General features: G+C 34.8%; 1 long non-coding RNA gene across 9 annotated transcripts; it reads left to right on the forward strand.

Moving 5' to 3' along the window:
* Positions 1 to 8,843: 8,843 nt before the first annotated feature.
* On the forward strand, positions 8,844 to 13,947 carry LOC110890249. 9 transcript variants are annotated; one of them, XR_004871743.1, is made up of 14 exons: positions 8,844 to 9,143; positions 9,585 to 9,661; positions 9,746 to 9,868; positions 9,945 to 10,019; positions 10,108 to 10,218; positions 10,307 to 10,406; positions 10,500 to 10,559; positions 10,926 to 11,109; positions 11,204 to 11,335; positions 11,412 to 11,616; positions 11,696 to 11,840; positions 13,100 to 13,227; positions 13,497 to 13,625; positions 13,709 to 13,947. It is a non-coding gene; the product is annotated as an uncharacterized LOC110890249 (long non-coding RNA). The 9 variants fall into 9 exon arrangements; XR_004871742.1 differs by having other exon boundaries at positions 10,307 to 10,354; XR_002564354.2 differs by having other exon boundaries at positions 10,307 to 10,349.
* The last annotated feature ends 634 nt before the right edge of the window (positions 13,948 to 14,581 follow it).

Raw genomic sequence — 14,581 nt, forward strand, 5'->3', positions numbered from 1 at the left:
ATGTACACATGTGTATTCTGATTTTGCTCTGTTTTAAGGCAATGTACACATGTGTATTCTGATTTTGCTCTGGTTTTAATGCGATGTACACATGTGTATTCTGATTTTGCTCTGTTTTTAATGCGTTGTACACATGTGTATTCTGATTTTAATGTGATGTACACATGTGTATAGCGTCTGTTTTTGTGATATCTCAGAATTTTTTGTGTATTGAATGTGTAAGGTTGTTGATGTACACTTGTGAATTATGCAAAATATTAGTTGATGAGTTTTTTTGTGCTATTATAGGAGATGTCGTAATGAGAAAAGTGGAGATGGAAGGTCGATAAGGATGATTCACGTATGAGGTCGATAAGGATGATTCCCATATGTTTGTTTGCTTGGTCGATAAGGATGATTCAGCATACAACGTGGCGAATAATTGTAAAAGATTATGTTTTTTGTTTTTCCGATTATGTTGGGTTTATTGTTTCTACGAAACTGGAAATTGTAATTATATGTTTTTTTGTTTGGTTTGGAAAACATTATGGAACTTGTAATTTGTTAAATATAAAATAGTTTTTACAGGGATGGCGGCGCAGTTTGTTGCTCGTCTACCTGCTATCCTTATGTAATTTGCCCTGATGTTTGGAATGGAATATTATAAAATTCATTTAAAAAAAAATTACACATATGCACGATGCTGAGTACACATGTGTACTGTTCTATTTATATCCAAGTACACATGTGTATACCGTTTAAATATGAAGGTTACGTGGATCTTAAAATTCAAAATTTGAAGTCTGGTGATGAAATCTGAAATAAAAATTAAAATTGAAATCTGGTGATTTGTTGTTTGTTTTGATAATTATCTTATTAATAAGTAAAACATAATGTGGATAATGAATTTAAAATAGGAAAGATGTAACTTAATTCAATTATTAAAATAATGATTTAAATCTAATTTTTTATATAATTACAATCCTACCCTTAATAACTAAAAAGGAAACCAAGGGTCCAGATCTGTTCACGCAGTTCACTCTTGGGAGGTTGTTCACGCTAGAACCCTACCCTATATATATATATATATATATATATATATATATATGGGACCGCTAAAATGAGAACCACCTCGAGTTGTAAGAACCGTGAGAACTACACCGTACGGGGCGAGGTGGACCAAAATTTTTTTTCATAAACGTAGATGCGTGTATTATAAACACATTTGTAAAAAAAAAATAAAAAAAATGTCGTGTGTGTAGTTTTGAGCATCACAAGTTTGTGTTTACGGGTACCGTAAATCCTACCGGAAAATTTACGGTACCCGTAAACACACACTTGTGGTGCTCAAAAACTTTTTTTTTAATTTTTTTTTTACATATGTGTTTATAATACACGCATTTACGTTTGTGAAAAAAAATTGGTCCACCTCGCCCCGTACATTGTAGTTCTCACGGTTCTTACAACTCGAGGTGGTTCTCATTTTAGTGGACCCCTATATATATATATATATACATATATATACATATATATACATATATATATATATGTTAACGTGCCAACATAATCAAACATGACAACTTTTCGAGAAAATCTCAAAGTTATGTGATAATTCTAAGAAACAGAAAAACATAGGATTTTTGTGATTAAATGTATATTGATTTAGAATTGTTCCCATATTAGGACGTATATAATCAATTTCTAGGATTGCGGTGTTAAAATACGCACCCAAAGGTGAGTGTCACTAAAACCCTCTTTTTACTGCTTTATATATATATTGGGGGTAGAACACGCCAATAAAAGGGTTTAATAATGTTTTTGAAATAAAACATACCTTTTGATATAAATTATATATTTTCATTGAAAATATATGTATTTTGAGAAATTATATATGTATTTCGGGATGAAAAGGTTTTGAAGAATAAATATCTTTCGGGTAGAAACGGGATTATGCACGGTGGTTGGGGGAAAATGACCGTGGAGTTGGTACGAATATTGCTTGGTCTCAAGAGAGTAAGTATCAGCATAGGCTTACATTTCGTCAAGGATTTCAGGGGATTCGTACAACGTCGTGTATTAAATTGTCATATTAGTAGGATATATATATATTGTATGTGAGGCAGACATCATATTGTTCTTGGAGAGTAAAGAACCCTGCGCCCATGATGTCGTTTAATCATTTAAGTATTGCACGCGATGAATTGTTGGTAGATCTATCGGGTTAACAACCCCGTCGTGACCGGTCACCCCGAGTCAATGTCAAACGACGAATTTAAATTCTGTTTATTGTCTAGCTTTTGGTTATCCATGGATGGTTAATATATAGTTCGTATCGTCTAGCTAACATACGAGTCTGAAAAAAGACACTATAATTTAATATACAAAACCTGGGCAGTATTACAATTGTCAGAGTAATGACCCGATGGAAGGCCCATGGATTTTAACAAAGGAGTAAAGTGGACTTTCTAAAATTACATAAATGTTTTCAAATATACGCCTAATCAGAAAGTTTTCCTTGAAATAAAATATGTTAGTAAACGAATAGGTGAACTCACCTTCCTTTGTGTTGACACTTGATTTTAACGTGTTCTACATGTAGTTGAGTGCGGCTTCGGGAATTATGGCGTATCTTGTGGTTGTTGATGCATATTTTGTCACATAAAAGTTTTTGTATTAATTTTAAAATTTGCCGGGACTATTGTAATAAGATCCATAAGGATCAAAGACTATTTTATCATGTCATGGTGGTGTCGTGTCTTAAACGTAACATTTAAATAACTTACATTTAAAACCTACTAAAATGTGCAACAATTAAATGCATCGATCGACAAGATATAAATGGGCACCAACTTCCGTCTCCACTATGTTTTATAATCCACTGCGATGTTTTTGGGGGGTGACAGAAGTTGGTATCAGAGCCATTGGTTGTTAGCGAACTGGATGTTTTCGGGGGTAAAACACTAGACTTCAACCGAAGAATTTTGAGATTTAAAGTCCAAAATTCTCAAAGCCAAGATTTTTAAATAAATGTGGAAATTTTATCATGTATGAAAACCCTTATGTGTTTATGTGCATACGTGATTTTCTGTTATTTGAGTCTTATGTGTTACTATTTATGTTGATCACACACTTACTTTGTACGGTTACGATATGTCACGTCTCGGCCTATAGAGCTATTAATAGTCCTGCTCACTGATATTGTCGAGCCTACACTTGAGATTCTTTCGACCGTCATTATAGAATTGTTTATTCTGCTACTCGAGTCACGTGTTTTGCTACACCTCTTTTAAGTCTACACTCGCCGTAGGAAGAGGACTCGACCTGTTGGAGAGATCGCATTCGACTTCGAGAGTTGAGAGAACATCTACTTTGAAGAAGCAGAAGGGGATTTGGGGTTAATCGCTCTCACTATGATCGTCAGTTCGCCACGTTACGCGGAGGCATGGAGATGATGAAGGACTCAAAAGGACAGATGGACTGTTATGATGAGCTAGAAGAGCTTGCTAGGAAGATGTTGGACTTCCAGTGATTGAAGCGTTAGTTGTTGGTTGTTTCTGTTGGTTGTTTTGTATGTCTCATTTGATGAACACTATTTATGGCTTGCATGCCAAATTTTCAGATATTTAGGAAGAAATTTCATATAGGCTTGTTGAGGGTGTTGATGTAGACATGCCAAATTTTGATTAGTCTTCGTACTAAAAACAAGCTTTGAAAATTTCTGATATATATATCGAATGGGTTCCTTTTGGTATAAAAAAATTGTACTCATTAATACGTGGATATTATACATGCGCAATGTATGATTCACTAGCGTTTATTGATTGAACTATTTTGAATATTGATGAGAAGCGTGTGTAGCTAACCATAGAGAGTCGGGAAAGGATAATGCCAAGGATGAAAGGAGTGGTCTTGAGAGGAAGACTCACGAGGATGAGTGGAGAAAGTGCGCCAGATGTGGTGGGACTGGACAAATGACTCGCGAGTGCTATGCTAAGAATACATTGGATGGAGTTACGCTCATGGGATGCTACGAGTAGGGTGAGCAAGGACATTTCGAGAGAGATTGTCTTAAACTGAAGGATCAGGATGCTAAGGGCAAAGCCGTTGAGGCGAGTGCTGGGAAAGCACGAGACGATCTTGTTGTTGTTACCATATTTAGTTAGGTGATCATAGTTCTAGTGTTGGTTAACTTCCAGTGGAGCTGGGGAGCTTTGACGCGGATGCGTGAATGGATTTATTTTCTGAGGACGAAGTGGAGACTATCGCTTGAAAGAAGCTACTTAGGATATCTCGTTCTGATGATGGTAGAGAGGTAGTAGTTGTTCATGAAGACCGACCGAGTTGAGTGTCGAGTTTCGAGTATCGAGTGTTCATGGTTGAGAGTCGTCAATATTGTGAAGATGTTCGAGCTGTTGCAAAAAGGCTATCCTGCGTTCTTTGTTAATATTGTGGATATGAAGGACAAATGTAGGAATATCGGAGAGGTTCCTATTGTTCGCTAGTATCCAGAAGTTTTCCTAAAAACGCTTACCTGGATTGCCCCCTGCGAGACAGATTGAATTCCGAATCGATCTGGCATCCGATGCTGCGCCCAGATGCACAATCTCCCTATAGATTAAGCACCGTTTGAGAATGATAGAAATGTCGAATCAGTTTCAAAAGTCATTTGACAAGGGTTTCATTCGACCAAGCTTTTCACGTTAAGGCGCATCTGTTTTGTTGAGAGAAAGAAGGATGGATCCTTCAGGAGGTGTGATGATTTCAGAAAACTGAACAAGTTGACTATCAAGAATCGGTACCCTTTTACTGAGGATTGACGATTTGTTCGATCAAGTTACCAGGATCCAGCTGCCACACAAGGATCGACTTACGATTAGGATATTTTCAGTTGAAGGTTGCTGACAAAGATATGCTGAGGACTGCTTCTCAAACGTGATATGGCCATTACGAGATATTAGTCATGCCTTTTGACTAAATTAATGCGCCATTTATAATTATGAATCTCATGAACAGGGTATGGGAACCCTAATCGGATAAATTCGTGATAATACTCATTGACGACATACTTGCCTATGTGCGAACCAAGGAGAATCATGAGTAATGTTTGAAGTTAACTATGGAGATGGTGAGTGATGAGGAGCGCCAAAGACCCCGTCAGGAGTATGATGATCCATGTGACTAGCTAGGTGCTACCGGAGATTTATTGAGAATTTCCCTAAATTAGTGCAGCCTTCAACACTAATAACCCCAAAAGGAAAAGGGAAATTGATTGGACAGCAAGATAGTAGTAAGCTTTTCGGACCTTTGAAAGAAAAGTTGGGAGCGTGTATCATGGACAATAGAAGGGGCTATTGCGATTCCAGATTGAGGATTGTGTTTTGTTGAAGATGATATCTTGGAAAGGTCCTATTAGGTCTAGCAAAGAGAAGAAAAGCTGAGCCACATTGACTTGGTCCTTTCAAGAGCTCATCTTGAGTTGGATCAGTCGCTTATAGGCTCAAGCTACCAAAAGGATGGAGTAGTATACATGATGTAATATGTGGGTCCAGTTGAGAAAGTGTATAATGGATAATACACTGATTATGTTCTTTACAGAGATTTGTTTGGAAGATAAACGGAAATTTATCGAAACACCGTAGAAGCAGTACGTATAGCTAGAAGAGTTATGCTAATAATCGGGCAGGCGATTGCAGAATTCTAATCGTGTATGCAATTTATTGATTTAGCAATTTGTGGATGTCTGAAACGAATGCTAGAAGGAAGGAAAACGAGTTTATGAGATTTGATTCTTTCGAAAGCCCATCTCGAGTTGAATCAATCGGGTGCAAACTCAGACTACCTTAGGTATGGGGTAATGTATATGTAAATATACGTATGTTGAACCTTGGATAGGGTGGAGAGCGTTGATATGTGAGATTAGCAATTGAGAGTGTATGCAATATAGGTCTACCAAGATTCTTTGTAAGAATCAAAGTTTCTCGTAGAAACTATAAGACTATATTCATTAAACCCGTTTTTGCTGTTTTCACCTAGTGTGAAAACAAAACCTGTAGAGTAAAAATTTCGGGGACGAAATTTCCTAAACAGGGGGAGACTATGACACCCGGCTTTTCAGGCCGTACCATACAATTGTAGCACATGTTGTAAATAGGTAATAGGGCCATATTTGACTGATTATGATATTTATAGGTGAAATTTAATGAGTTGGTAAATTTAAAGTTTGATAAAAATTATGTTGGCAACGGTAAATTAAACGCTTATCGCGTAGCGGTTAAAATGCGAAACGAACATCGGTGACCACCCGATCAGTGTTAAAATCCTAAAAATAGTTTGTTATGATTAGAATAATTATTTTAATCATATCCGTGTGGAAAAATAATTTAAAACGCTAGGAAACTCTATTCTTCGAATTTAAGCACGTACCGCGCGATGCAACGCGTGTACCGACAAAATACTGTCAACACAGCCTGTCAAGGCAACTGATAATCATTTTAGTAATAATTTAATGATTTTATTAATTTAGGACGATAAAAATAAATAAAAACGCATAAATCCCTATTTTTGCGATTTTAAACGCGTACCGCGCAGCACAGCGCACATACTGCCAAATACCGACAACGTAGCCAGTCCAGGCAAACAGTACATCGTTTAGTAATATTTTGGTGAGTTTATTTTTATATAGTATTAAAAATAATTTAAAACGCACTAAAACGGGATTAAAACACTAGAGAAAATACCCGGTATCCGGTATAATACCAGTTTTTTGCCAAAATTTAGATATATATGCATATGTATACATATAAATCGTGTAATGTGTATATAGAGAAAGAGATGGCAGCCATGCAAGGCATCTGCCTCTCCTCTCTCTTCCATTTATTGGATAAAACATAGGTGCACACTTATCAACTTGAACACTCTTTTCAAAACATGTTAAAACCAAGAAATCTCATTTTAACAATCAAAACACACACACACTCTCTCTCTATTCTAACCAGCCGAAAACACCCCATATCGCCCATATTTCGAAATTTCTAACCATGTTCTTGAGGATTCAAGCTCAATCCAAGGTGATTTCAAGTATATTTGAAGGTGTGAAGGTGACTCCAAGGAGTTTCAAGCTAGAACCAAGCTTCATATCATCTTTTTAATCAAAAACCCACTTGAATCTTGAGGGTATAAAACTAATCTTTTAAAATTGTTCTTGATTATTTTTTATGGAAAAGAAGATAGTAAAAGTTTCTCTTATTCTTGAGTTTAATCACAAACTTGAAACATAAAACAAATGGGTTTTTGAATAAAATAAAATGGAGATGTATGTGTCTGTGCATATGGCCGTGAGTGTGTGTATACATGTGTATTCAAGTTGAGTTTTGATTTTGATTTTGATTGATTTTTGTTTGATTTATTCTTGAAAAGTTAATGCATGTATAATCAAAAGATGTTACATAAAGGTTCTTGTGATTTGAGTTACTTATGTGAAAAATGAAATTTTTGGAACTATATATGTATGTATGCATGTGTCGTGTATGTATAAATGTATATAAACACTTGTGAGTTTTGTTACTTAGTAAACAAATGAAGGATTATTGGATGCAAATCATATAAACATGATGAAATATGGTGATAATGTTTTTGAATATGTGAACATGAAAAAGATGTGTTCTTGGAAACATTAAAGTTTATGTAGGATGATGATGATATGGTATGAGTATATTGGATGCACTTACTTGAACATGCATGTTAAAATATGATCATGAAATGATTATTTGAGTATGACTTGATAAAAATAAATTTTAATCAAAATATAAACACAAAAAATATGAATATTTGAAGTGTTAAAATGGTATAAAACTTTGTCATTAAGTTTACTAGCTTTGCATGTTATACATGAGGCTTAGAAACTTGTAAAATAAGTGAAATAATGTGTTCTGTGTATGATTTAGTAAAAATTAATTTTGATCAGATTGTAAACTCTAAAATAAAGTTATTATGAAGTATTTGATGATATATAACTTTGTCATAATGTTTGCTAGCTTTGCATGTTGTACTTGATGCACTAAAAGTTGTAAAATACGTGAAATCGCATGATTTATGTGACTTACACAAAAACGGCACTAATCTGATTATAACCACAATTTTAATGAGTAAATAACATGTATTTTGTTAAAATATCAAGTCATTTCGAGTTGGGATGGTTATGGTAATGTTTAACGCAAAACTATGCGTTAAAACGGTCAAAAATCGGCTTTTCGTTTGATTTTTGTAAAACTAATTTAGATCAGTAAATAAACTGATATTTTTAGTTTAAAAATAAGTATTTAACTAATTTTAAATTTACTTGGTGTTTGGTTGGTCATACGTGACTTCCGACGCCCGAAAATGTTATCGAATCGCTAAACTACGCGTTTATCGATTAACACTAGTATGGGTAAATTTTGAGAGAACCTTATGTGATAAAATGTTTTAAATGATTCAAACATGTAAATGTGACAATATGTTAAGTGTTAATTTGATAATGGGAAAATTTAGATTGTGCATGTATGCGTATACGTTTTGTGCGGTAGAAACCGTAAAATTGCGTTAAATAAGTAATTTGTTTGTCAAGCATGAAATTTACATATGAGATGTTTTATGTATATTTGCTTTAAGAATGACAAAATAGATAAGTTAGTGATATTTTGTATGTTTGGTGTTAAATTATGTGAACATTGTGAGTGTGTGTATATATATATCTATACTATATTAATAAGCATATCCAAAGGACTTCTTAAGGTCATAAAAATTTCCTTAAAACACCCTTAATTCATAATGTACAAACCTCTCAAGCACAATATAATTTACAATACCTATTATACCCTCACTCACACAATGAAAAGAAAAACACGGATACCACATTAGGGTTTCAGGGTTTCTCATTTCTTATCCGCCTCCATCTACACTCTCCTTCTCTGGCGATTCAAGAACTGCGTGATTCCTCTTTAGATCTGTGTTTGTTTCTTCTTTAGATCTATGATTCCTCTTCAGATCTGCGCAATTAGCCAGCTTCACACCCACCTTGTAGCCATGATTTCTGGTAGATCTGAGCCACATCATTTTGCTGTACTTTTTAAGTCTTCCTCTTTCCTGAAGCCATCTTCATCACTATAGATGATGAAATATATCCAGTAAGTTATTCGGTCACATTATTTTGTGTTTTTTTTATTTTTTTTTATTTTTTATTTTTTATTTTTGCAACGACGGCAGTCTTCATCACTATCGACGATGAAATGTCTCCGGTAAGTTATTCGGTCACATTGTTAGTGTTAAAAATTGCTTATTCGTGCTTTGTAATTGTGTTCTTATGTATCTGGACTTTGAAATCTAGGTTATTGTTTGTAGGAACTGCTAATCATATTTACGTTTTGGTATTTGTTTTACTTGAATGTTTTGATGTAAAAGAAGAAAAGGTGTGTGTTGATTATTCGTTTGTTTGTGTCATTAATTGCTTCTTAGTGCTTTGTAATGACATTCTTATGTGTTTGAATTTTGAAATCTAGGTTATTGTTTTTAGTAACTGTTTATCATACTTTCGTTTTGATATCTGTTGTAATGTAATGTAATTGAAGGTTTTGACGTAAAATAAGAAAATATGTGGGGGATTTTGTGGTAAAAAGCCGGAGGAGTTACCGGATTATCCTCTCAGGTAAGTGAATTGGTGTAGCATCTGTTTTAATAAATAAAAATGCTGTTAGGATGAAAACTGGTTGATGTTTTTTGTTTATGTAAGGTTTGGAGAATCAGATGTTAAGGTTAAGGCATGTAGCATCAGCTATGAGAAGTTTTGCAGTACTTTTCGAGTCTTGGCTTTCCTGAAGCCATCTTCATCACTGTCGACGATGAAATATCTCCGGTAAGTTATTCGGTCACATTATTTTGTGTTTTTTTTGGCAACAAAGACGGAAGTCTTATCGATTCTCATATCTTAGATGTCATAAACAGTTTGTAACATTGGCTGAATACACAACTTTATCTTCATCACTATCGACGCTGAAATATCTCTGGTAAGTTATTCGGTCACATTATTTTGTGTTTTTTTTTTGGCAACGACGGTAGTCTTATCGACTCTCATATCTTTGATGTCCTAAACAGTTTGTAACATTGGCTGAGTACACAACTTTAGAGGATTTTGTACAGGCTATTACTCTTCCTCTTGCAATCGAGACTTCTTGTGAAGGTCTAGAATGGGCTAGCTTTGGTGAGGTAAATATATCCTTATTTTAAATGGTACTGGTGTAGTTTAGGTATCTTAAGATTATTTATTAATTTTCATGTTGCTGTTCATTGGCAGTGTGACAGGTATCACCTATAGGGAATGGGCACCTGGAGCATAGGTTTGGTATTGTCTCATTTATATTATTTTTATTCTACGTGATTCGAGGAAATACAACGTAATTTGTTAAAATCATGTTAATCTCATGGCTACATTTCTTTTTCTGAGTTGCTACATCAGCTGATATCCTTTTTATTAAAAAAAATTATAGTCTGCTTCGCTTATTGGAGATTTCAATAGCTGGAATCCAAATGCTGATGTTATGACCAAGGTATGTTCATTAAGTTGTTACCTAGCTGGGAACTAATGTACGATTCATCATTCAACCACAGACTTCATTGTACCTCTTTCATCAACTGGGAAACTGATTCATAACAAAAGAAATGAAGCATGTCATGCTTTATATACTTTCTATAGTGAGAAATGAATCCTACAGACATTGTTTGATAGATCTGATTTTTGTGAATTTTGTTTAGATCTGATGTATGTGGGTTTCTATTGACAAAAAATGAATTCAATTGATGTATCCTGTAGATCCGTAAATTTGATGTGTGAGAGCGTAGGGTTTCTTTTTGTTTTTATCTGAAATTCTATTAATATCTGGTGATAATGAGTTTAATATGTTGATTTTGTACAGTGAAAAATGGATCCTATCGCATTGACATATGGCTGCTGTATTGGGTCGCCAGTTTCAACTTCGTAGAAGGTTCAGGTCAGTTGGGGTTATGCTTGTTTGCAGTCCACAGGTGGCAGTTGGCCTAGCAATGGCTGAAACTAAGGTTCAAGGCCCAGCGTTTGATTTGCAGATTAAAGATAGCCAGGTTTGGGCTGCTAAAATGGGTTGTACTTTACAGGATGCAAAGAATATGTTGTTATAGTGATTTACTGATTAAGTATTGGTTGTATTTTTTGAAGGTACTCTCCCGTGGGACGATCATTCTATTCTCCTGATCTGGGTCGTAGACAACCACTCGATGAGGGGTTGGACGATCATGATCTGTTAAAAGTTTTGCCTGATTGATTTCTTTGCTTGATTTGCACATTTGGGTAATTTGAGGGATTTCTTAATACTTGTATTGATATTTGTAAATGTTTCTTTAATTAATTTTTTAATGGAGTGCAGGGTGTTGCGACTGGTGGACTAAAAGATCGAAGCGCGTTCGCACATTAGAGTTGGACTGGATTCGTAAGTCCAAGAGTGTTATTGTCCATGAGCTAGATGGGCATAACCGATTGCTTGTCAAGGTAAAATGGGTCGGACAAAGGTCATAAAATAGGTGACATTGGTGTTAACGCCGCAGCCAGCGCAGCCGCAACAACTTTATACGGTAAGCGATTATCATATTTTGAAAAAGTTTCAAGAAATAAGTATGATCTGGTCAAGATGATGAGTTATCTCTGTGTTAGGCATTTGGTCAAGAAATAAGCATGATCTGATATAAGCATAAAAGAGTCAGGCGACGTCTTACAAGTGATGTTCTTTGCAAGAAATAGTCGGTTAGAAGACACGCGAGCCAACGTTTTGCAGAAAAGCAGCTTGACTATAAGAAAGGTTTATATTTCTTTCCCTTTTTGTCAGATTTGATCTGCATTTTATCTTAAAAGCCTTCTGTTTCAGTTGATTTCACATCATTGATTTGAAAAAGGTCAAAATGTTTGTTTATTTTTGCTATGGGATGTGTATTTTTTCAAGGTAGACTCGATGATTTGTAACTATTTTTGAGTTGACAATTTTGAGATGCTAAATTTTTAATGGGTTGATATGGTTTATGACCCGTTTCAGGGAATGTGTATTTTTTTAAGGGTAGACTTGATGATTTGGAAATTTTAGAGTTACCATTTTTAACAAGTTTATTTTTAAACGGCTTGATTTGTGTCATGAATTGTTATCTTGTTATCCTCTAATATGTTTAACCCACTTTTGTTAATGCGTTAAAAGTGAGTCGTAAGTAAGTCTGCTGTTTAAATGAACAGGACCAGTCAATCTGAGTTCATTGTCAGCCTTAACAAGTAAGTCTGCTGTTTAAATGAACAGGAGCAGTTTTGCGATTTTCGTCCAAAGGTTTGTTTTTCCGCATTTGGATCCAAAGGGTTCTTGCCATTTTCATCAGGCTTGTTAACTCCATCCATCATTCTCTGTTAAGTCAAGGGCATTTCCATCTTTTTTTGGTAACTTAAAGGGCAATTTGGCCCTTGTCACTTTATGTAAAAAGACCGAAAAGTCGAAAACCCCTGTAAAAGACCGAATTGCTCTTTAAGTTAACAAAAAGGACGGAAATACCCCTTAATGGAGAAAAATGGATGGAGTTAATGAGCCGGATGAAAATGGCAAGATTTCAAACCTGTTGGACCCGGATGCTTAGAAACAAACCTTTGGATGATAGTCGCAAAACTGGCCAAACCTCACGAACGAAAATGACATTTTACTCTAGAATAAACTCAGAGGTGGCAAATCGGGCGGGTCCGGCTCATTATGGAATATGTCAAAACCGTTAAATTTTGTACGGGTCAAAACAGGTTGGGTGAGGTCGACACAAAATTCCTTTTGTCCAAAAGTTTTAGATGTTTTTGATCTAATTAGTGAAAGTTTTAGATATTTTAATCAAAATAGTGTGTTAAATACTTAAATATACATTAAAAAAAACTTTATTTCAGTTCGATATGCTTTTTCGCATCTACTTATTAAAGAGGTCTTTATGCATCAAAAATAGTAAAACTCGTAAGTGACTTTCGATCTATTAGAGATTAATATGACCCATTTATGTGAGATATATAGGGTACTGACATTGCAAAATATTTAACTCGGTGCAGGACATCTGGAGAATTTTGGCTGCCATGACGTCACCTGGAGAATTTTGATTGCAGTGTGAAGGCATTGTCCAAGATCTTGATGATAGGCTTCAGGAGCTTCCCATGCGTATTCTGAAGCAACTTCACAAGTATGGCTCATTCGACTGTTTTGTTCTTTTTGTTTTTGTTTTTTTTTAGTTTTATTTTCATTATGGTTTGTGAATATTTTGCATGTCATGTCATATACATGGGCGGATCTTAGTGGAGCCGTGGCAGGGCCACAGCCCTGGCAATTTTTCGGCCGTAGTGCTAATTTTTCGCATTTCGATCGAAATTTTGTATATATACTATGTTCGGCCATGGCAAGTTTTTCGGCCGTAGTGCTAATTTTAGTGTCCGTGTCTTTCCGCCCTGACAGGTTCAACGGGCAAGATCCGCCACTGGTCATATAGGAAGCATCAACAACAGATTCAAAGAGGGGATTTTTCCGGTTGTTTGAGTCCAACTGCACTGGAATCAGCTGAACCGTTTGTTCATATACCTTTTGGTGAGCAAAATTACAAACATAGTTTCTATTAATAATTTATTACGCGATTTGAGCGTTTGATCTCCAATTGTTTATCCTTGCAGGTGCTAGAAAACTAGAGGAACGGGAATTACACCAAGCGATCGAACTCCAAGACAGACGATTAATGAATCTGCAGTTGGCTGATGCAAAACACCGTCTGATACCATTTGCTAAAATGAATTTATAGGTTTAATTTAGATTAATATTTTTTTGAATAATGAATACAAAATTTAAATAATTCTAGAAGTTAAAAGTCTATTATTAACTTTTGTAACTTAATAGTGTTTGTAGTTTTTATAAATCATAACCTGAATGGAATACTAATACGGTAAATAAGTAAATCATTAACTATATTATTTTCTTTAAATGATATATAAAGTAACTATTAGTACGATTTTTGAAAAATAGATAACCCTTTGTAAGAATTTGTAAAAACTAAACAAGTAGTTAACAAGGACACCAATACCAATCCAATGTGAACCATGATGTGTGAGAAATCTCCATTTAAAGAACTATACAATATATCATGAGAGAATAGACAAACTAATATCAAATAAGTTTTCAAATTTCATCACCAAATGTGTAAAATCATCACTAGAAAAGGAAGATCAATGGTATATGGCGCAATGATGCTAAAGAAAGGGAGTAGAAAGCTTTTTTTTTTTTTTTTTTTTACCCGGGCTATTCACTACATCATCAAAAGCAAAGAGAAGAAGTTTATGGCCATGAAAGGGTATTATCTGTCTTAAAAGACTCTTTTTTTGTCATTTCGTGTTGAGGCCATATATACAATTGATTATGTTTTGTAGTCCTATTTGATGTTCATTGGCTTTGTAGAAATTCATGCCCGTTTGTATGGTTCGAATAAAAATATTTTTATCATAGGGTTTGATATTTTCATCATAGCTTGATAGGAAAAACAATCCAAGGCGGAT

The sequence above is a fragment of the Helianthus annuus genome, chromosome 11 (assembly GCF_002127325.2).
Source record: "Helianthus annuus cultivar XRQ/B chromosome 11, HanXRQr2.0-SUNRISE, whole genome shotgun sequence".
Lineage (NCBI taxonomy): Eukaryota > Viridiplantae > Streptophyta > Magnoliopsida > Asterales > Asteraceae > Helianthus > Helianthus annuus.